A 23,959-nucleotide genomic window follows, 5' to 3' on the forward strand; every position below is an offset into this window, starting at 1 on the left:
AATCGATTTATATATGAGAGATTTTGTTTTGTTTTTGTCAAAGGATGACGTGTCCCAACCCTTTGAGGAATTTTGAAGCAGAGGGCTCAGCTAAGCCAGGATTAGATTCCTGAATCACAGAAACCGTGACGTAATTAATGCTACTTTTTTAACGACTAAGGTTTGGGATTATAGACATCTAATACAGTGAAGTAATACAAATTTCCTCAGTGAGTCTGTAACACTTTTGGAAACTACTACGCATTAAATTAAAAAGAGGGTTTATGAAGATACTTCCCTACACTAGGCATAAAAGGAGCATGTTTCTTAGTTTACATACACTATAGATAAAGAAAAAAAATTTAAAAACAAGAAGACAATTTATCCATTTTCCTAAATTATCACATAGAGCATTCCTGAGCAAAGACTATTAAAAAGAGAGACTAGATAGCATCTATTTTACTTTAGCGGTAGCTTTACAAATTTTCTTTATTGGTCATACATTGCTTTTTTCATAAAAAGAAAAATCTCTGTACTTTAAAAAGACTATTTATAATTAGAATTGCAGATTAATGGAATAATTTTATATGCTTATCGTCCCAATTTTGAATTTGCTTTTGTAAACAACCTAAACACACTAATCCTTAACAGTCTTTAGTCTGTTTTTTTGCTTTCTTCATTGATAATACAAACCTAGACATCTTCAAGAATCATTTGCAAATAATCACGCATTCTAAACTGGTGGGTTCTAAAGCAGTAAGGTTTTGTTGCATATATATCTGTACTAACTTTTTATTTTTTAAGAAAATAACTATATACTATTTACCTAAATCACAAGCCAGCCTATGGGTAAATTCTCAGAGCTGAAGAGGAAATCACAAATTCATGTACATAAAATAAACAAGTCCCCTTAACTTAGTAAAAACTCTTTAGCAATGATTGGGCTTCTTTCATCAGTCAGAACGAGCAAGCCAAGTGGAAAACAGTGCTCTAAATACCAGGCTCATGTAGTTCTGATTCCCAAAACGGAAGTGCATGTACTTAATGTTCCCCCTGAGCAGTTTCTGGCCCTCTAAACTGTGGCTGGAGGCCCCACTGGTGACTATTGCTTGGTAGCAAAACAACAGTTAATAGCTGTAATGTCAAACAACATAGGCTAGCTATCTATAAATAAAAAACGTTGCCAAAAAGGTGCTTAAAAATCCATTTCAGTGTAGTAAACAATTATTTGGCATCAGTTACTGGGCCTGGTGCTATGAAAAGAATATATAGATACAGTTATAGACATAGACGTATAATGATACGCACTCACATATACATGCGCACACACACAATGCATGGGTGCCTGTGTGAGCGCCACGAAACCTGTCTTCAAAGCATTTGCAATTTTTAGGAGTGTCATGATATATGCAAACAATGTGGTCAAGTGTTGAAATGTACACATTTCCCATTTCTTCTTTTACACACACCTTAATTTCCAAGCAATTTGGTTCAATCACTGTTCTTCAAATACTCTCAAATCTCCCTAAATTCAAGCTCTTCTCACTTCCTGAAATGTTTTTCTCTCATATACCTTTAACTGTCTGAATCATGTTTAGTTACTAGGCATTATCTAAGATGCTACCACTCTCATGAATCCTTTGCAGATTCCAATCCCAATACAAACCACCCTATCCACTCTATTATGACCTCTGTCTACTTAGAAACTGAATCACACTTCATTTGTCTCTCTTTTAGTACCATTTTGGCTTTTCTCTGACTTCCACTATAGACCCATAGGTCAACAGAACTGAATAAAGAGTATAGAAAGAGACTTACAAATATATAGTCCATTTATTTTGGAAACAAGGTACAAAGACAAGTTAGTGGAGAAACGATACTCTTTAAAACAAATAGTACTAGGTAGGACACTCGAATACCTGTATGCAAAAGAAACTTTGATCCATACCTGGAACCCTAAGCAACAATTACCTCACAATGGTAAACCCTATTTAAAAAAAAAGGGGGGGGGGAGAAAAACCTTCATAACCTTGGGTTAGGCAAGGATTTCTTAGATAAAATACCTAAAGCACTATCCATAAAAGAAAAAAGTAATAAATTCTACCTCATCAATATTAAGATCATCTGCTCTTCATAAACACTTTTAAAATAATAAAAGACAAGCCACAGACTGAAAGTATTTGCAAGTCATATATGTAGTAAAGGATTTTTACCCAAAGCACATAAAAAATTTACAAAATTCACTAATAAGAAACAACTCAAAAATATGTAAACCATTTGGACAGACTCTTCACCAAAAATGATATATTCATAGCAAACATGAAAGATACTCAACTTTATCAGTCATTAGAAAAAGATCAAATTAAAACCACAATGAGATACAACAAAGCACCTACTGGAATGGCTAAAATTAAAATAACTGATCATATCAAATACTCACAAGGAGATGAAGCACCTGGAACTACCATACACTGCTGGTAAGAATATAAACTGGTAAATCACTTTGGAAAACAATCACTTAAAATGTTAAACATGCTTCTAAGATATGACCAAGCCATTCCACCCTTAGGTAGAGAGAAAAGGATATATAGCCCATGCAAAGACTTGTACATGAATGCTCATAGCAACTTTTTTTGTATGCCCCAAAGTCGAAACAACCTAAATGCCCATCAACAGGTGAATGGATAAACACACTGTGGCATGTCCATCCAATGGAAAACTACTCAGCAATAAAAATAATGAAATATCGATGCACACAACATGAGTGAATCTCAAAATAATTATACTAGGTGGAAGAAGCAAGAAAACAAGAGTATAATATCGTATGGTTGAATTTATATAAAATTTTAGAAAATGCAAATCATCCCTATAGTGACGGAAAGCAGATCAGTGGTTGCCTGACAACTGGGGAGGTGGGGGATCAGCAACGAATGAAAGGAGAGATTGCCGAGGGGCTGGAGGAAACTTTTGGGGGAAATGTTAATTTTTCTTAATTGCAGTGATACTTTCACTGTATAAATATATGTCTATGCTTATCAAACTGCTGCACACTTTAAGTATGTGAAGTTTATCATACACCAATTATACCTTAATTAAGCTGCTGAAAATTGAACAGCAATGCAAGTGATATATTTGAACTATGTAATCAGTTATTTGAGATAGAAAAAGGATATGTGCTAAATAGATGCTTCTGTTATATATCTTCAGTTTTCATCAATTCTATTAAAATACTAAAAAAATTCTAAATTATCCTATCAGAGACATGAAAAAAAAATCTAAACAGCATTAAGCTCTTTTCTCTTTATTGTACTTTAGATGAAGTTTTACAGAGCAAACTAGCTTTTCACTAAACAGTTAGTACACACATTGTTTTATAACATTGGTTAACAACCTCATGACATGTCAACACTCTCCCTTCTCAACCTTGGGTTCCCTATTACCAGCTTTCCTGTTCCCTCCTGCCTTCTAGTCCTTGCCCCTGGGCTGGTGTGCCCTTTAGTCTTGTTTCATTTTACGGGCCTGTCTAATCTTTGGCTGAAGGGTAAACCTCAGAAGTGACTTCATTTCTGAGCTAAAAGGGTGTCTGGGGGTCATACTTTTGGGGTTTCTCTAGTCTCTGTCAAGCCAGCAAGTCTGGTCTTTTTTTGTGAGTTAGAATTTTGTTCTACTTTTTTCTCCAGCTCTGTCCAGGACCCTCTGTTGTGATCCCTGTCAGAGCAGTCAGTGGTGGTAGAAAGGCACCATCTAGTTGTACTGGAGTCAGTCTGATAGAGGTCATGGTAGATGTGGTCCATTAGTCCTTTGGACTAATTTTTTCCTTTTATCTTTAGTTTTCTTCATTCTCCCTTGCTCCCAAAGGGGTGAGATCAGTAGAGTATCTTTGATGGTTGCTCACAGGCTTTTAAGACCTCAGACAGTACTCACGAAAGTAGAATATAGAACATTTTCTTTATAAACTATGTTACAGCATTAAGCTCTTAAGAGATACAGTCAGTAGTCTTTTTGCAAATAGCTTATCTTTGATAATTCATAAGACTTTTTAAATCAGTCCAAATATTATATATATAACAAGCAGATTTTTATCTGCTTACCTTTTTTGGAGGAATTTCCTCATACTTTAATGATTAGGACACTTAAGATAGAAATTAAAATAGCAACACCATCTTTGAAAATAACTGACTGGTTCTGTGATTTAATCAAGCAAAGTTACAGAGGGGAAACAATTCCTATCTTTGACAAAGAATACTGCACTGTAGAAAATGATTGAGTATTTTTTAAATTCAAATACAGAACTGCCATTTTTTAGAGGACAATATACTTATCTTGGCTATCTAGTGCTGCTATAACAGAAATACCACCAGTGGATGGGTTTAACAAACAGAAACGTATTATCTCACAGTTTAGGAAGCTAGAAGTCCAAATTCAACACTTTCTCTGTGGGTTCCAGCCCCTTGGTGATCTCCAAGTGACTTGGTATGAATCTTCCCTTGTCTCTTTCTAGCTTGTGTTTAATCTCTTTTATATAAAAAGAGATTGACTCAAGATACACCTTATACTAATCCTGCCTCATTAACATAACAAAGGCAAACCATTCCCAAATGGGATTATAACTACAGGCATAAAACCAAACCTAGTGGATTCATATTCATAGTGACCCTACAGCACAGAGTAGAACTGCCCTGTAGGGTTTCCAAGGAGCAGATGGCAGATTTGAATTGCCAACCTTTCGGTTATCAGCCGAGCTCTTCACCACTGTGCCACCAGGGCTCCTCTACAGGCATAGAGGTTAGGATTTGCAATACATATTTTTTGGAGGACACAATTCAATCCACAATAATATTCAATTAAAATGATGTAGCTTACATAATCAAGTTTCCACCTTCTAAAACGTTGCTACATGACCCAATCCTACAAGAGGGTCACCTATATAATTAACTATGTTCTCATACTGAAAAATTTTGTGTGTCGATGCATATATCCTACAGTTATATCCTTATTAATTCTAGGATATAAAGTACCTAGGATATTCCTAATGCAACAGAGCACAAAAAATAAACAAGTGAAATTTTAAAAGAGAATTTATAATTATTATGTATCAAGGTCCCCATTTCTGACCTGATTGAAATACAAATGGGAAAAGGATATTGTTGTAACAATGCCATACTAAGAATCAGAGGTGGTAAAGCTAAAAGAGTACAGATAAACCAAACCTATTGCTGTCAAGTCTATTCCGACTCATAGAGATCCTATAGGACAGAGTAGAACTGCTCTACAGAGTTTCCAAGGAGGAGCTGGTAGATTCGAACTGCCAACCTTTTGGTTAGCAGCCGAGTTCTTAACCACTACGCCACCAGGGCTCCAAAAGAATGTATATAGCAGATATTGCAGATATTTTATTAGCATTATAATATGGCCATAAGCAGGAGTGCCTGAAACCACACAAATAGGGACTGTCAGAATAAGAAGCTATGACATCATTTTCACTAAGTCTGCTTGCATCTGAGCTGAAAATGATAAAAAATGATAATAAGAATTCATTAAATAATGAAACTGTATTTGCTACTCTTCAGGTCAATGCTCAGGAAATTAAATCCCAACTTTAGTCTAAGAAACAAGCATTACAGATTCAAAACCTTTTTTTGGCCTTTTTTTCATATAGTCCAATATTACTTAGAATTGTAAAGTTCCATAATACCTTTATTTTATGAGGTAAATCATTCCCAAAACAATTTATATCATTGAAGAAAATGAAAAAAAAAAAAAATGGGATGAATAGCATGACAAATATTATTGGCCTTTAAAATGTGCTTACAGTCTACATTTAAAGGAGCAAAATAGTCCTCTCTGGAGGAAGTTCCTTGTCTCTTCTGAGCTTCTGCTCTTGAGCGATCTTCATGTGGCTTGGCATGTGTCTCACCCCATCTCTGCTTCTTTGCTTGTTTGTTTAACCTCTTTTTTTATCTCAAAAGAGATGGATTTAAGGCACACTCTATACTAATCCTGCCTCATTAGCATACAAAAAACAACCCATTCCCAAATGGGATTATAACCATCGGCCTATAGGTTAGAATTTATAACACATATTTTGGGAGGATATAATGGCCAGTATATTGAAGAATTCCTCTTAGGTACAGAGATACAAACACTCTGACAGTTAGAAATGCTTTCAGGATTAATTTATTCCTCTACTGAGACAAGACAACATGTTATGGATTGAATTATATCCCGCCAAAAATATGTGTATCAACTTGGTTAGGCCATGACTCCCAGTATTGTGTGTTGTCCTCCATTTTGTGATTGTAATTTTATGTTAAGAGGATTAGGGTGGGATTGTAACACCAGCCTTACTCAGGTCACCTCTCTGATCCAATGTAAAGGAATTTTCCCTTGGGTGTGGCTTGCACCACCTTTTATCTCTCAAGAGATAAAAGGAAAGGGAAGCAAGCAGAAAGTTGGGGTCCTCATACCATGAAGGAAGCAATGCTGGGAGCAGAGCATGTCTTTTGGGCCTGAGGTTCCTGCACTGAGGTGCTTTCAGACTAAGGTAAGACTGCTCCCTCACATGGACCTTCCTCCAGAGCCGACAGAGAGAGAGACAGCCTTCTCCCAGAGCCTGAATTTGGACTTGTAGCCTTCTCAGCTGTGAGAGAATAAACTTCTCTCTGTTAAAGCCATCCATCTGTGGTATTCTGTTATAGCAGTACTAGATGACCAAGATACAACAGTAATACCATAATAACTCTAAAGAGGGAACCAATCATTTTCTGTCTGGTCATTGTTACCCCTCTGAAATACTATGGGCTATGTGGCTCAAGAATTTTTTTTGAAATATTATCAATATTTTTGTTTTTTAAATCTGATTATGTGTCCTCATAAAGAAAAATTAGTGATCTTCACTGATTAGTAAGGCAGTTTTTTTAAATCGGGGAACACAGGTTAGGAACAGGGTGTACACATAGCCAACCTACTTAAAAGCTGTTTAACATCACATTGTTGTTGGTAGGTGCTGTCAAGTCAGTTCCAACTCATAGCAATTCTATATGTACAACAGAATGAAACATTGCCCTGTCTTGTGCCATCCTCACAATCACTACATTTGAGCCCATTGTTGCAGCCACTCTGTCAATCTGTCTTATTGAGGGTCTTCCTCTTTCTGGCTGACCCTCTACTTTAAGCATGATGTCCTTCTCCAGGGACTGGTCCCTCCTGATAATATGTCCAAAGTGTGTGAGACAAAGCCTCGCCATCCTTGCTTCTAAGGGGCATTTTAGCATCCATAAAAAAAAAATTTTTTTTTTTTTTTTTTTTTTTTATGACCCAGCAATTCCACTTCTAGGTATATATCCAAAATAACTGAAAGCAGCCACACAAACAGATACATGTTCATTGAAGCATTATTCACAATAGCCAAAAGGTGGAAACAACCATGTGCACATCAGCAGCTAAGCGGATAAATAAAATATGGCACTGGGTTAATACACACACACACACACACACACACACTATGGAACACATTATTCAATCATAAAGAGAAATGAACTTTTGATACATGCCACCACATGGACGAACCTTGAAAACATGCTTAACAAAATATTAGATGCAAAAGAAAAAATACTGAATGATTCCACTTATATAAAATATCTAGAATAGATAAATCCATCAAGACAAAAGATTAGTGGTTACCAGGGGCTGGGGAGAGGGAGAAATGGGGAGTTAAATAAAAAATAATTTAACATATGTCATTCTCTTGGGCCTTGGAACTCATGTTTAGCACTGAATTCAGATAGCTACGCTGTGCTAAATACCTTGTATTTGCGCTCCTCCCCCTCTTCCCTGCCACTCAACTGGTCTCCACCCTGCTCCTTGCCCTGGGCTGCTGACCTGCAGGGACTACATCAGGCTTCAGGTGGGTTTTACAAATGGAGAGAATCAGCAGGAGATAGGAGTGAGGGAGAAGAGTGAAGTCAGCATATTATCCCACCCGCCCCCCCTTGGAAGATCACCCTCCACGGAAGGTCACTTGTCAGGGGCCCTCTCCAGGCAGTGTTCTCTCTCCCTTTCTGTCTCTGTCTCTATCTCTTTACCCCTCGTTCTATAACTGCCGCTTCAGTTGTAGGGATGAGCCTCGTTGTCACTGGCCCAGAGGTATTGGATTATCACGCCTGGTTCTCTATACTCATCCCACAAGTATAAATACTCCTTTATTAATTTCTCCTCAGATTACGCATTTTGAGTATACCACTTGCTTTCCTGACTTCTATGACACCTCCTACATTCCTATCCCTCATACCACAGACCTTCAGTATTGTCCAATGCGGTAGTCAGGGAGACTTTAGCAACAGAGCTTTAAAATCAGTGGGGACTCACTATATCTACATTCACCTTTTTCCTGGTGTCCATGTAGAGGAGCACTATACTGCTTAGAGAGCGGCTTCCAGGAGTTTTCCACTGTGATCAAAATCAGAGTGAGCTCTGGCCCATGGCAGAACTGGAAGGGATAAGTAACTGTACAAAATGCTGAGAATCAGCTGCCACGTAGGAATTCGAGAAAGCATGAGACCAAATTGCCACTTTCACCAGAGAAGTGTTTGTTGGGGGGGGGGGTGAGGGGGTGGCTGATGTTAGCTGGGTCAGAGATTTATAGCATAATTTTTAAAAATTTAAAGGAAAGATATTGGCAAAAGGAAATTTATGGTTGCATTTAAGCCTGATGGATTAAAATTTGCTTTTTTTTTTTTCTCTCACCACTGAAGCCTCATTAATTTGACATAAAAGAATTGAAAAGATAAAGAGGCTACAAGAGAGCAGGAGACAACAGCAGAGAATGGTTTACAACATTATTATTATTTTTTAATTAAATAGGGAGATGTGGTAACTGACTTAATAAAAAAAAAAAAAAAGACTTAATAGAGCCCAAGAAACAGAAATTTCAGTGCTTTCAAAGGTAATTACAGAGAGAAGCAAGTCAATTCATCTCCACAGACCCTCAAAACAGCTTAGGAGATGGAGGCACCAAAGACCTGTAAAGCGGGGATCAGGTTTCAGGCTCAAAACAGGAAGACTGGGTGAAAGTCTTTTTACAGACCTTTCAGATTTCTTTCTGCACCCCAAGCAGCCTGGAACTAGGAAAAAGGCAGAGGTGACTATAAGATTGAAAACAGGAGGATTAAATGAAAGTCAGTATGGAATGATGGTGCCCCAGTTTCTTTTCTCTCGCCTATTTACATAATGGATTCACTGCTGGAGAGGTTGAATAGCCCAGAGAGACGAAATTGTGTTTAAACAAGCCAGTGAGTCCCCCAGGCAATAAGTATAGCCTATGCACAGAGATTCCAATCTCTTTTCAAAGCCTTGCTCTTTAATGTTAATAAATAGCCTGTTAAGAGTCACCAGGCATTGAAGGAAAACCTCCAACATAAAAGACAGACACAGACAAACAAACGAAAAAAGAAATTTAGAAGAAACAGAAATAACACAAAGACTAAAAGAAACATTTTAAAAAAAAAAAAAAAAAACTCTGAAAAAAGTGACTCATCCATTAAGAAAGAACATGATAACACTTTTTTTTTTTTTAATGGAATAAATGGAGAAGAAAAAGCTCTTAGGAATTAACAGTGATAATTTACATTTACATAAAAATGTCAATAGAAGAGGTAGAGAAAAAAGTATAGTTATTATCCCAGAAAGTGGACAAAAAGACAGCAAGATGCATAATAGAAGAACAAAAATAAGAATATTGGAGGATCAGTTGAAGAAATCTAATATCGAACTCACTGGAGTTCTAGACATAAGGATCAGAGAAGAGGGAAGGAGAAAATTGCCACACAAAAAGCTGTAAACCAATCTCCCAGAACTAAGAATCACCATTTTGGAAGGGTCCACCTGGGTCAGCTCCACAGGTATTCAACCCATGCATCCCCACAGAGCCCTGCACTTTGAAGAGTCCTGCATTTGGTGTAGTGGCCTTTCTGAAATTTTGAACAAGAGGCCCCACATTTTCATTTTGTACTGGGCCCCAAATATTTTATAGCCAGGCCTGAGACCCACCTGGAATTCTATACTCAGCCAAAATCAAGTTTGAGGAAAGAATGAAGGCATTTTCAGATATTCCAGGACTCAAAAAATTCTACTTCCCATGCACTTTTTTTTCAAGAAGGCACTAGGAGATGCATTTGACCAAAACAAGGATATAACAGGAATTCTAACACAGGTCAGTGGGGAAGAAAGTCCAAAATAAAGATATATGTTCACCCTACGGATTAACCAATCCAGACTGAAGTAGCGGTACAGAGGAAGGGAAGTAAGGAAGGGAGTCTTGGGGGGGTGGGGTAGGGAATGAAAGTGATAAACACTTGAACTGGTAGAATGTTTGGAAGTTTACTGTAACAGATCAGTTAAACATTCGTAAAACTATAAAACACGTGTATGAAAAACTGTAATTATGAAAATGTGAGAAAGAACGTTGTACAAGAGAAACAGTCACAGCTCAATATTTTATAGAAAAGCGAATAGTATTTACAAAGCCACACTACTGTGAACACTAGTGACTTGAAAGAAAATGAGCTGCAATATAGCTCTTAGGAGAAGAGGGTAAGGAAATTGGTAAACTTAATGTACAAGAGCCCTATCCTCTATTACCGTTATGTGTAGAAGTCAATAGCTAAAGACTGAACTTGATAAATCAAGAAATAGTAGAAACATATTATTTGGAAATAAACTAAAGAAGGAAGAACTAAAATGAACCAAAACAGATTATTTACTTCTAGGGAATTGACTGCTGTTTTAAATTTTTGTTGTTGTTGTTGTTGAGAATATACATAGCAAAACATACACCAATTCAACCATTTCTACATGTACAATTCAGTGACATTGATTACATCTTCAAGTTGTGCAACCATTCTCACCCTCCTTTTCTGAGTTGCTCTTTTGCCATTAACATAAACTCACTGCCTCCTAACGTTCCTATCTAATCTTTCTAGCTGATGTTGTCAATTTGATCCCATATATTGTCTGGGATCATTGATTTTATGGCCTTTGAGTTGGTTCCGACTCATAGTGAGATTATGTACAATAGAACAAAACACTGCCTGGTCCTGTGCCATTCTCACAATTGTTGTTATGCTTGAGCCCATTGTTGTAGTCACTATGTCAATCCATCTCTTTGGGCATCTTCCTCTTTTTTGCTGACCCTCCACTTTACCAGCATGATGTCCTTCTCCAGGGACTGGTCCATCCTGATAACATGTCCAAAGTACATGAGATGAAGTCCCATACAGACAGATCTTAAAAGACCACAATGCTTAAGGTAAACACTAGTTAAGCTAAATTATTGTTTGGTTTTAAAAAGACTTCAGGAGATATTTTTGGTGTAAGGTTTAACGATTATCTCAGGGCAATAGTTTCAGGGGTTCTTCCAGCTTTTCTGGCTCTGGAAAGTCTGAAGTCCAAAAGTCTGTTCTACTTTTTCCCCTCTTTGATCAGAATTCTTCTGTAGAATCTTTGATCAAAATATTCAGTAATAATAATGACAGTTGAGCACCATTCAGTTCTTCTGGTCTCATGGTAAAGAAGACTGTTGTTCATGGAGGCAGTGAACCACAATTCCATTTCCTCCTCCTATTCCTGACTGTTTTTCCTCTGTTGTTCCAAAGGATAGAGACCGGTTGTTGTGCATTAAATGACTGCTTGAAAGCTTTTAAAACCTCAGAAATTAGGTAATGAACTAGAAGGTGGAACAGAAGCTTTTTAAATTAATAAACATAATTTTAATGCTATATTTCCATATTAAAGTAGAATGTTCAATATACTGCTCACAAGGAAAATTTCATCTAGAGAGAACTCAGGTCCTTGGTAGTTTCAAAATTAATGACTGTGACAAATTAAAATGACTGAAAAATAACAAGATGTCAAAATTCATCTAGTATGGAAGGTAAAGAATGATTTTGAAGGGGGACAAAGTATTCCAAGCATAAGTCATTGACTGTATTGAACTCCAGTTGTTCTAGCCTCTTTCATACATGGTGAAGAAAAGGGGAAAAAAAAAATTAAACATGAGAATTAAATATATACCTGCTCACTACATGTTCCATGCCTGTATACTAAACTGACTGAAAACAGGCACATATGTTTAAGATTTGAGATAGGAAAAACAAATGAAGTTATATAATATATGAAAAAGAGAAAGAATTATTAGAAAACAGTAAAAATATGAAAGTGGAGAGGCAGAGCAAACATGGCGCTATAGACAGAAACACCATGCCATTCCTCCACAGCAAAGAACTGAAAAACTAAGTAAAGCAGAGAAAAACATCAATCCTGGAACCCCAAGCTTCAAACGAAAAGATAAAGAACTCAACCAAGCACCGAATGTAATAAGAAACTGACAGAGAACAGACAACAAGGAGAGATATGGAGTGGAGGTTCCCTATCAGCTAACACAGCATGGATTTGCCATCTTGGACTCCTCGGCCTTCAAGATCGGCAGACAGTACATACAGGAAGGCAGATTCCAGGAGCTCCCAGCAGGAGAGAGAACACCTGGTAACCAGTGATACACGGTTTCCCACCTGCCATCCTTCTTCCCCCTACTTGGCCTCTGCCACTTCCTGGCAGGCCGCGATCACTTGGCCTGGGAGGTGCCAGGTCCTTGCCACTTGGATTCACAGCGTCCACACCAGCCGGCTCCTTCAGTGCCATTTTTTTGTTGCTGTTCTTGCTTTTTTGGCTTCTTTTGGTTCCTTCTCTTTCTTTCACCTCCTTCCCTTCCTTTCCCTAGAACACCTGGCTCCTCCATATGCCATCCCCACTCCTTCTTGATAGGCTGTGAAGTGCCACTCTGCTGGAGAACCACTTCTCCAGTCCACACCACCACACCAGTGGGATCCCAAGAGGCATTTTTTTTTTCTTTTTCTTTTCTCCTTTTTGTTTTTCTTCATTTCTTGGTTTCTCATCTCTCTCTACTTTCCTTCTTTTCCTATTTCCCGAATATCTGGTGCTGTGTACCATCTCTGTCCCTTCTAGACAGGCTGTGCAGTGTCACTCAGCTTGGGTGCCACTTTCCCAGTTTATGCTGCCAAGTCAGTGAGCCCCCTTGAGGATTTTTTTCTTTTCTTTTCTCAATTTCTTGCCTCTACCATCCTTCCCTTCTTTTCTCCTGAACACCTGGCACTGTATGCCACCTTTGCCCCTTCTAGACAGGCTTTACAGTGCCACGCAGCTTGGGAGCCACTTCCCCAGTCTGTGCCATCACACCAGTAGGCTCCCTCAGGGCATTTTTTTCCCCTATCTCTTCTTTTATTTTCTCAGTTTCTTGTCTCTCTCTACTTTCCTTCCTTACCCTTCTCCTAAACACCTAGTGCCAAGTACCATCTCTGCACCTTCTTGATGGGCTGTGCTGAGCCACTCAGCTAGGGACCTGCTTTCAGTGAGCTCCCTTGGGGCATTTTTTTTCTTTCTTTCTATTTTTTTTTTCTTGGTTTCTTATCTCTTTCTACCTTCCTTCTTTACCCTTCTACTGAACATCTGGTGCCATGTGCCATCTCTGCTCCTTCCTGATGGGCTGTGCGGCACCACTTGACAGGGGACCTGCTTCTGGTGGGCTCACATGGGGCACTTTTTTTTTTTTTTCTCTTTCTCTACCTTCCTTCCTTTCTGGCATCTTTCTTTCTTTCTTTTCTCGGTTTCTTGTCTCTCTCTACGTTCCTTCCATTCCCTTCTCCTGACAACCTAATCATGTGTAACTTTCTCTCTTATTTTTTTAAATCTAGCTTCTTATCTCTCCCTCCCTTCCTTTCCTTTCTCCCACCCACCTAGCTGTGTGCCATATCTGTCCCTTCTTGACAGGCTGTACCTCATTGGTTGGCTAGGAAACCACTGGCACATGTATGGGTCTGCACCACTCCAATGATAGGCTCCCTCAGCACTTTTTTTGTTTGTTTGCTCTTGGATACTATTTCTCTCTCCACTTTGTCTTCTTTCCCACTTCCACTTCGCTCCACACATCATAGCCTCCCCCTCCCTCCTGCCTATTTGCACCACGTGCTGCATTGCACCCCCGAGCAGCACAGGCATGGTCTACTAGAACCTGCCCTGCACTGATCCCCAGCCCTGCTCTATCAGCCCCAGTACGTGCCACAAACTACCAGCCCTCGCCTTCCACTGGACCGGCCCTGATGCACCGTAGCTGAGAGACTGGCCCTGCACACTGGATGAGGTGGTAAGAAGTATCATGCCCACAGACAAGCAAACAACAGAGAACAAAAGTACGACAAAACAAAACAAAAAAAATCTACAATCAGTAAATGAAAAAAAAAAAAACTGCTAAATATCCTGAAGACAGCAGATAATATCAAAACATATATTTAAAAAACAACAGGACAGAATGGTTCCAGTGGGTGTCCATAATAAAACGCCAGATGACCTTCCAGTAAAAGAACAGGCACTGGAACTATGTGATAGGGAATTCACATCTCTAATATCCAGAGCTACCCAAAAGTTGAAGGAAAAAACAGACAAAAATGAAGAAAAAATAGACAAAATCATGGAAAAGACAGACAAAACAATGGAAGAATTCAGGAAAATAATACAAGAACAAAATGTCAAAATAAATTCACAACTAGAAATCATAGAAAAACAACAATTAGAAATCCAAAAGATAAACAACAAGATTTCAGAAATGGACAGTGCCATAGGAGGTTTGAGGACCACTTCTGAAATAATGAAGACAGTATCACCAAAATTAAAAACAAATACTTGGGCACCAATTTGAGGAAAAATCAGAGAAAAGAACAAAGAAAAATGAAGAAACCCTGAGAATGATGTGGGATACAATCAAAAGCAAAAATTTGCTAGTCATCAGAGCTGCAGAAGAGGAGGAGAAAATGGAAAACACAGAGAGGATCACTGAAGAACTGCTGACAGAAAACTTCCCTAATATCATGAAAGATGAAAAGCTGACCATTCAAAAAGCTCAATGAACCCCATATAGGATAGGCCCCCAAAGAAAATCACCAAGGTATATCATAATCACACTCGCTAAAACCAAAGACAAAGAAAGAATCTGAGAGCAACTTGAGAAAAACAAAAAGTCACATACAGAGGGGAAACAATAAGGCTAAGCTGTGATTACTTGCAAGAAGGCAATGGGATGACATATATAAAGCCTTGAAAGAAAAAATTACCAAACAAGAAATAATATATTCTGCAAAAGTCTCACTCAAATATGATGGTGAAATTAGGCCATTTCCAGATGAACTGAAATTAAGGAAATATGTAAAAACCAAGCCAAACGTGTAAGAATTAATAAAGGGAGTCCTTCAGTTAGAGAACAAACAACATCAGATGACAGCCTGAGTCTAGGATGAAAGACCACATCAGCCAGATACCAACCTGGGTAATGAACACTCAAAGATTAATCAAAACTAAAAGATTTACAACAGGGAATCAGAGAGGTTAATCTGTAAATTACCAAAAAAAAATGTTAGAACAATAAAAGAGGGAATAAACGATGTGGGTATAGAACTTTCAAATGGAGATGAAGGCAAGGCAATACCATGTAATAAAAGACTGGTTCAAACTTAGGAAGATAAGGGTAAATTTCAAGGTAACCACAAAGAAAGTTAACAAATCTACTCATCAAAATAAAGAAGAAAAACATAAAGTCTCAGTAAACATAAAATCTATAAAAAGGAAAGAAATGAAAAAAAATTCACAGACAAAAGGAATTCAGCACAGGAGAGTGAGAGGAACAAAGAAAATGTCAGCACACACACACAAAAAAAACTACAAAATGACAGGAGTAAACTTAACACCTATCAAAACTTACACTGAACATAAATGGCCTAAATACACTCATAAAGAGACAGAGAGTGACAGAGTGGATAAAAAACAGAATCCATCAATATGCTGTCTACAACACACTTCAGAAACAAAGACATAAATTTATTAAAAATCAAAGAATGGAAAAAACTATATTGAGCAGCTACCCAGAATGAGCAGGAGTGGCAATACCAATTTCAGATAAAATAGACTTTAAAAAAAAAAAAAAAAACTTTAAAACAAAAAAGACTTTAAAACAAAAGCCACCATAAAAGACAACAAAGGGCATTATATAATGATTAAATGGACAATCCTTCATGAAGACATAACCATAAGAAATATCTACATACCCAATGACAGGGCTCCAAAATACATTAAAAAAAAAAAAAAAAAGAACTCTAACAGCACTGAAAAGAGAAATTGATAGTGCCACAAAAAGAATCTAGTTTTTTTTTTTTCAATAATAGTAGAAGACTTCAAGGACACTCTAGGTAAAAGACAGAACATTTAGAAAGAATATCAACAAAGATACAGAAGATTTAAAGGCCACAATCACCCAACTTGATCTCATAGACATGTATAGAATACTCCACCCAACAGCTGCAAAGTACACATTCTTTTCCAACACACATGGAACTTTCTTCAGAATAGACCACAAAGCAAACCTCAACAAAATCTAAAACAATGAAATAATACAAAGTATTTTCTCTGATCACAACACCATCAAAGTAAAAATTAACCACAAGAAGAGCAAGGAAAAAAAAAATCTATTATATTGAAACTGAATAATACCCTGCTTAAAAACCAAAAAAAAAAAAAAAAAAAAATTTTTTTAAACCACTGGGTAATAGAAGAAACCAAAGACAGAATAAAAAATTTCCTAGAATCAAACAAGAATGAAAACACATCATACCAAAACCTTTGAGACACAGCAAAGGCAGTGCTGAGAGGTCAATTTACAGCAACAGAGGCACACATCAAAGAAGAAGAAAGGGAGATAATTAGTTATATTAGCAACACAACTAGAAAAATAGGAAGAGAACAGCAAAAGAAACCAACAGCAACCAGAAGAAAGAAAATAATAAAGTTCAGAGCAGAAATAGAGAATAGAAAGAATCAACAAAACCAACAGCTGGTTATTTGAAAGGATCAACAAAATCAAACCACTGGCTAAATTGACAGAAAAAAAAAAAAAAAAGCAGGAGAGGACACAAATAACTCAAATAAGAAATTAAATGGGGGACATTACAACAGACACAACAGAAATAAAAAAGGATCATAAGAGAATACTATGAAAAACTATTCTCCTATAAATTTGAAAACCTAGAGGAAATGGACAAATTTCTAGAAACATGACCTACTCGAATTAACACAAACTGATGGTAAAAATTGGAACAGACCCATACCAAGAGAAGAGATTGAAAACTAATTAAAAAACAAAAACGAAAAACAACTCCCAATTAAAAAAAAAAAAAAGCCCTGGGCCAGATGGCTTCACTGGAGAATTCTATCAAACACTGAGAGAAGAGCTTACATCAGTACTACTCAAACTGTCTCAGAACACAGAAAAGGAAGGAATACCTCTGAATTCATTCTATGAAGCCAGCATAACCCTGATAACAAAACCAGGCAAAGACACCTCAAAAAAAGAAAATTACAGACCAATATCTCTCATGAATATAGATGTGAAAGTTCTCAACAAAATTCTAGCCAATAGAAAAATTCAGCATCATATCAAAAAAATAATACAACACCAAGTGGTATCATACCAGGTATGCAAGGACAGCTCAGCATTAGAAAATCAATCACCGCAATCTGCCACATAAATAAAAGAATCACATAATCATCCCAATAGATGCAGAAAAGGCATTTGACAAAGTCTGAAACCCATGACTGATAAAAACTCTCAATAAAACAGGTATAGAAGGGAAATTCTTCAACATAATAAAGGGCATCTATACAAACCAACAGCCAATATCATTTTAACGGAGAGAGGCTGAAAACATTCCCCTCGAGGATAGGAACAAGACAAGAGTGCCCTTTATCACCACTCTTACTTAACATTGTGCTGGAAGTCCTAGCTAGAGCAATAAGGCAAGAAAAAGAAATAAAGGACATCCAAATTGGTAATGAGGAAGTAAAACTGTCCCTATTTGCAGATCATATATCGCTACACACAGAAAACCCAAAAGATTCCACGAGAAAGCTACTGGAAGACTCCGCAGAGGAGCAGGATACAAGATAAACATACAAAAATCAGCTGGATTCCTATACAATAATAAAGAGAAAAACAAAATCAAGAAAACAATACCATTTTTAATATTACTTGAAAAAAATAAAATACTTAGGAATAAATCTAACCAGGGATGTAAAGGACCTATGCAAAGAAAACTACAAAACACTACTGCAAGAAACCGAAAGAGATCTACATAAATGGAAAAACATACCATTCTCATGGATTGGTAGACTCAACATTGCGAAAATGTCAATTCTACCAGAAGCAATCTACAAATACAATGCAATCCCAATCCAAATACCAACAGCATTCTTTAAAGAGATATAAAAACTAATTATTAACTTTATATGGAAAAGTAAGAGGCCCCGGATAAGTAAAGCACTATTGAAGAAGAAGAATAAAGTAGGAGGACTCACACTACCTGGTCTCAGAACCTGCTACAGGTATGGCAGTCAAAACAACCTGGTGCTGGTACAAAAACAGATACATTGACCAGTGGAACAGAATTGAGAACCCAGATGTAAATCCACCCAAGTATGGTCAGCTGATCTTCGACAAGAGCCCAAAGTCCATCAAATGGGAAAAAGACAGTGTTTTTTTAAAAAAAATTGTGCTGGCAAAATTGGATGTCCATCTGCAAAAAAAAAGAAACAAGACTCATACCTCACACTATACACAAAAACTAATTCAAAATGTATCAAAGACCTAAACATAAAACCAAAAACTATCAAAATCACAGAAGATAAAATAGGATAAACAATAGAGGCCCTAACACATAGTATTAACAGAATACCCAATAATTAACGACGCAAAAACTCCAGAAGATAAGCTAGATAACTGAGATCTTCTAAAAACTAAACACTTATGCTCATCAAAAGACTTCACTAAAAGAATAAAAAGAGAACCTATGGACTGGGAAAAAAAATTTGGGCTATGACAAATCCAACAAAGGTCTAATCTCTGAAATCTACAGGAAAATCTTTACAACAAAGACAAATAATCCAAATAAAAAAGGTACAAAGGGGATGAACAACCACTTCGCCAAAGAAGACATTCAAGTAGCTAACAGACTCATGAGGAAATGCTTGGGATCACTAGCCATTAGAGAAATGCAAATCAAAACTACAATGAGATACCATCTCACCCAGGCATTATTGGCAGAATTCAGAAAAACAGGAAATAACAAAAGTTGGAGAGGCTGCTGGGAGTTTGGAACCCTTTTATGCACTGCTGGTGGGAATGCAAAATGGTACAACCATTTTGGAAAACGATACGGAGTTACCTTAGAAAGTTAGAAACAGAAATACCATATGATCCAGCAAACCCACACCTAGGAATATATCCTATAGAAATAAGAGCCGTTACACGAATAGACATATGCACACCTATGTTCATTGCAGCATTGTTCACAATAGCAAAAAGATGGAAACAGCTTAGGTGCCTATCAGCTTAGGTACATACACACAATGGAATACTATGCAATGATGAAGAACAATGATGAATATGTGAAACATGTCACAACATCAGTGAATCTCGAGGGCATTATGCTGAGTAAAATAAGTCAATCACAAAGAACAAATATTGTATGAGACCACTACTATAAAAGCTCTTGGAAGGTTTATACACAAAAAGAAACAATCTTTGATGATTATGAGGGAGGGAAGCAGTGGGGAAGGAAAAACACTAAATAGACAATAGATAAGTGGTAACTTTGGTGAAGTATAAGACAGTACACAATATTGGGGAAGCCAGTACATACAACTTGTCCAAGGCAAGATCATGGAAGCTCCAGAGACACTTCCAAACTCCCTGAGGGACCGAATTACTGGGCCAAGAGTTGTGGGGACCATGGTCTTGGGGAACATCTAGCTCAACTGGCATAATATAGTCTATAAAGAAAATGTTCTACATTCTACTTTGGTGAGTAGTGTCTGGGGTCTTAAAAGCCTTAAAAGCCTGTGAGCAGCCATCTGAGATACAGCACTGGTTTCACCCCCATTGGGAGCAAGGGAGAACGGAGAAAACCAAAGGCACAAGGGAAAGATTAGTCCAAATGACTGACAGACCACAAGTATTACAGCTTCTACCAGATTGAGTCCAGCACAACTAGGTGGTGCCTGGCTACTACTACCAACTGCTCTGACACGGATCACAATAGAGCATCCCAGACAGAGCTGAAGAAAAATGTAGAACAAAATTTTAACCCACCAAAAAAAAAAAAAAAAAAGAGACCAGACTTACTGGTCTGACAGAGACTAGAGAAACCCCTAGAGTATGGCTTCTGACACCATTTTAGCTCAGAAATGAAGACACTCCTGAGGTTCACCCTTCAGCCAAAGCTTAAACAGGCCCATAAAACAAAATGAGACTACATGGGCACACCAGCCCAGGGGCAAGGACTAGAAGGCAAGAGTGGACAGGAAAGCTGGTAACAGGGAACTCAAGGTTGAGAAGGGAAGAGTGTTGACAGGTTGTAGGGTTGGTAACCAATGTCACAAAATAATACGTGTACAAATTGCTCAGTGAGAAGCTAGTTTGTTCTGTGAACCTTCATCTAAAGTACAATAATAAAAAAAAAGAGTAGAATAAACTATGATGGCTGAATTTATCACATATTTTTGGCAAAGTCAAAGACAGGGGAAAAGTATTATGAGAGAATTTGCAAAAGTGAAATTAGAATGTGGTTTAAAAAGAACGAAAGTGAGTGGACAGAAGGTTGGGAAGGCAGAGAGCACGGTGAAATTGGAGTGTTCCTGGAGCAACAAGGGGCCTGAAACAGTAGAGTTTATTCCAATTATCTGATGAGCAAAGCAACGTCAGCACCAGTTCCACTGAAAATAACAAAGGAGCATTTTAAGTTGGGCTTGGGACATTTACTCTTAATTAACTCAGTATCATGTACCAACAGATTTCATAAATATACTAGCAGAGAAGGAAAATCATATAAAAATAGATTTTTAAAGAAATGCACATACAAAAAAACATTTCTGGGAAGAAAGGTCAACATGGAATTTTTCCAACTATAATAGATTGCACAATATAAGAAAGCCTAATAAGCAGAAATGTTTCCATGGCAGATACGATCAAAATCTTGTCAGCAAGCAGAGAAGTCTTTTCTGCACTCTTGACACTCAGAGATAGGAAAATTGGGGTCATTTAAAGAAGAGTCTCTTGAAGAACAATCCTGTGGGAATATAATAAGTGGCATAATAAACAACCAAATCGTGTTCAGAAAAATGGACTGAGAAGATGGCTTTTATTGTGAAGTTTGCTATATATAACAAAAAATATTTTGACCTTCTAATTTGGGTTCATTTTCATATTAATTCCTGCCTTCTCTCTGTACATGTATGTATAAATACCTGGGTTTTAGGTAAATGGGACAACAAAAAACTCATTTTAATTTTAATGAATCTCTCTTGCCTCTATAAAAATGCAATGTTTGTATCCATGATCTCTCAGGCCAATATAAATAATTCTTTCCTTCTGAAATTTTAGGAATGTTATATTGACATATTTTGTGACATTATTCCTAAGTACCAAAATCTTTTACACTCGAGTCAATTTCGACTCATGACCGTCCCCTGTGATACACAGTAGAACTGCTCCATAGAGTTTCCTTGGTTGTAATATTTATGGAAGCAGACTGCCAGGCTTTTCTTCCACAGACAGTATGGGTGGATTCACATCGCCAACTTTGACGTTAGTAGTGGAGCACAAACTGTTTTTGCACCTACAGACAAAGTACCAGCTGCTCCCAACTTTACTATTAACTGAACACTAGAAATTAACAATAAACAAAACAGTCCCAATGAAACTGTCCAGGTCTAACCAGGAAAAGAAAAACAACTCTGAACTTCTAAAGTAGGTAGTTTAATGCTGATGACTTGAATGATAAAAGGCTGTAAGACAACCACAGGAATAGGGCTGATTCCCCAAAATAAGGAACTGCAGGAAGCTTTTGGAGGGAGAAAGAAAGGAAGCTGACTCACCAGATCCCAGGGGTTTGGCTGTTCTTGCCGAAGAGAAAAACACCAGTGGGCCTGTCCAGTGGTATCTGAGACCACAGAGGAGACTGAGCTGTTGCAAAGTTGACTATCCGAGGCAGAGAGAGAGAGAACCCTGGCTTTTCCCTTCCCTGTCACCTATCCTACAATCTCCTGAAAGTATCTTGATCAAACACACCCAGACACCAGCAGACACAGAAGCCTAAGAAATCCAGCCACCAGGATACATAGCAGAGCCAAGAAAGGGCAAGGAAGAGATCTGAGGGCAAACAGGCCCAAAAGTGTCAGAACATTTTCCTGAAATTTGGAAACAAGACAAAAAGGTGGATGACATAACCTATCAAGTAAGGACAAAGCTAACCTTGGTTATCTAGAGGAAAGTATTTAGTTCACCTTACTGTTTACTATCGATTAAAGGTCCCAGATTTAGTGAAGCTATAGGGTCGCTATGAGTCAGAATTGACTCAACGGCAGTGGGTTTGGTTTTTGGTTTATTTGGTAACTTCAGCAATGATCATGAAGACAGAGCAGGACCAGGCAACGTTCTCTTCTGTTATGTGCAAGGTTGCCATGAGTTGGAGCTGACTCAATGGCAGCTAACAAAAATGATTTGTTAACTTGCAGATTTTTGCCTGATACAGATGAAAATCATTTCTCTTTGATGGAACAAATATCCCCACAGATTAATGACCTTGTTAGACTGTAACCAATTTGTATGTCACCTAACAATCTCATCATAATATTGCCTATGTATATCTAGTTTCCTAAATGCTCTTTAAATCAGTCACAACTTCTTACTGATTCCCTCACTATCAATATTCAAGTAAAAACTTTGAATATGTTAAATTTGTATCTTGATGACAAATACTTTTTTTTTTTTTTTCATTTTTTTAGAAACTGATTTTAAATTTACCTTTTTGGAAATTACATTTTAAAAAGTATTACAAATTTTGGTACAATTAATCCCAACATCCCCAGCATGTATAATAATAAATAATGCCCCTAACTCCACAGAGAAAGGAGGAATATAATTAATAAATAAATAAATAGTGACCAGGAAAAAAAAAAATTCCTTCCTTCCTTCTTTCCCTTCCTTTCCTTCTCTCCATTTCTCTTTTCCCCTCCCCCACACCTTTCAGGCGAACTAATAAAGATGTGGTTCTCATGAGTTCCCAGAAAGTAGATGAAAAATCACCAGAAATTGGATGATGATTTGGAGAGAGGATGCTCCAAATATCAACTCCTTTGGGAATGAGCACCTTGCCAGCAGCTCCATGCAGCAGTAGTGCAATGCTCATCCATCTGATTTTTGATTTTGAAAAACACAGACCAAGAACTGAGTCTGTTCGAGGAGCCCAACATAGTCTCCTGTCACAGACACAGACATAGGTAATCCTCAACACATTTTTGCTTCTTTTGTAAATCCTCATTTACACCTGAATGAGGCAATTGAGGTGAGTAATGGAGCAGGATGGATTTCTGATGTTAAACATGGAATAGCATGCTCAACTGCTCTAGGGCAATTTCTCCCATGACTTATCCGTAGGAAATTTTCAGTGCTCTGGATCTTCTAACTAGAGGGTATTGGGTGCTAGAGTGACACCACGTATAAGATGGTATTCCCCTCATTTCTCCAACTCGACGAAGGTCAGCACAGTCATATTTGCATTGAGAGGCACTGCTACAGAGTTTCAGCAGATGTTTCAGACAGAATTAAATTGACTGCCCCGTGAGACAATATAATGTGAGGTGAAACACCATCAAAAAGCTCTCTTGTAATGTTCACAAAATCAATATGGATTCTTATTCAACTCTTCTGGGTCCCTGCCATAAATAGGTTACAGCGAGTCACCGGTGAGGACCACACTTAGTTTCAGTCTATTCAATGTCAACCAATCCAGGGCACTAGACAGACTTCTAG

General features: G+C 37.6%; 1 protein-coding gene across 5 annotated transcripts in view; it reads right to left on the reverse strand.

Moving 5' to 3' along the window:
- Positions 1–23,959, reverse strand: part of PDE1A (phosphodiesterase 1A) — a 300,656-nt gene that overhangs the window by 131,465 nt on the left and 145,232 nt on the right. The window lies entirely within an intron of this gene.

This window comes from Elephas maximus, chromosome 6, assembly GCF_024166365.1.
Source record: "Elephas maximus indicus isolate mEleMax1 chromosome 6, mEleMax1 primary haplotype, whole genome shotgun sequence".
NCBI lineage: Eukaryota > Metazoa > Chordata > Mammalia > Proboscidea > Elephantidae > Elephas > Elephas maximus.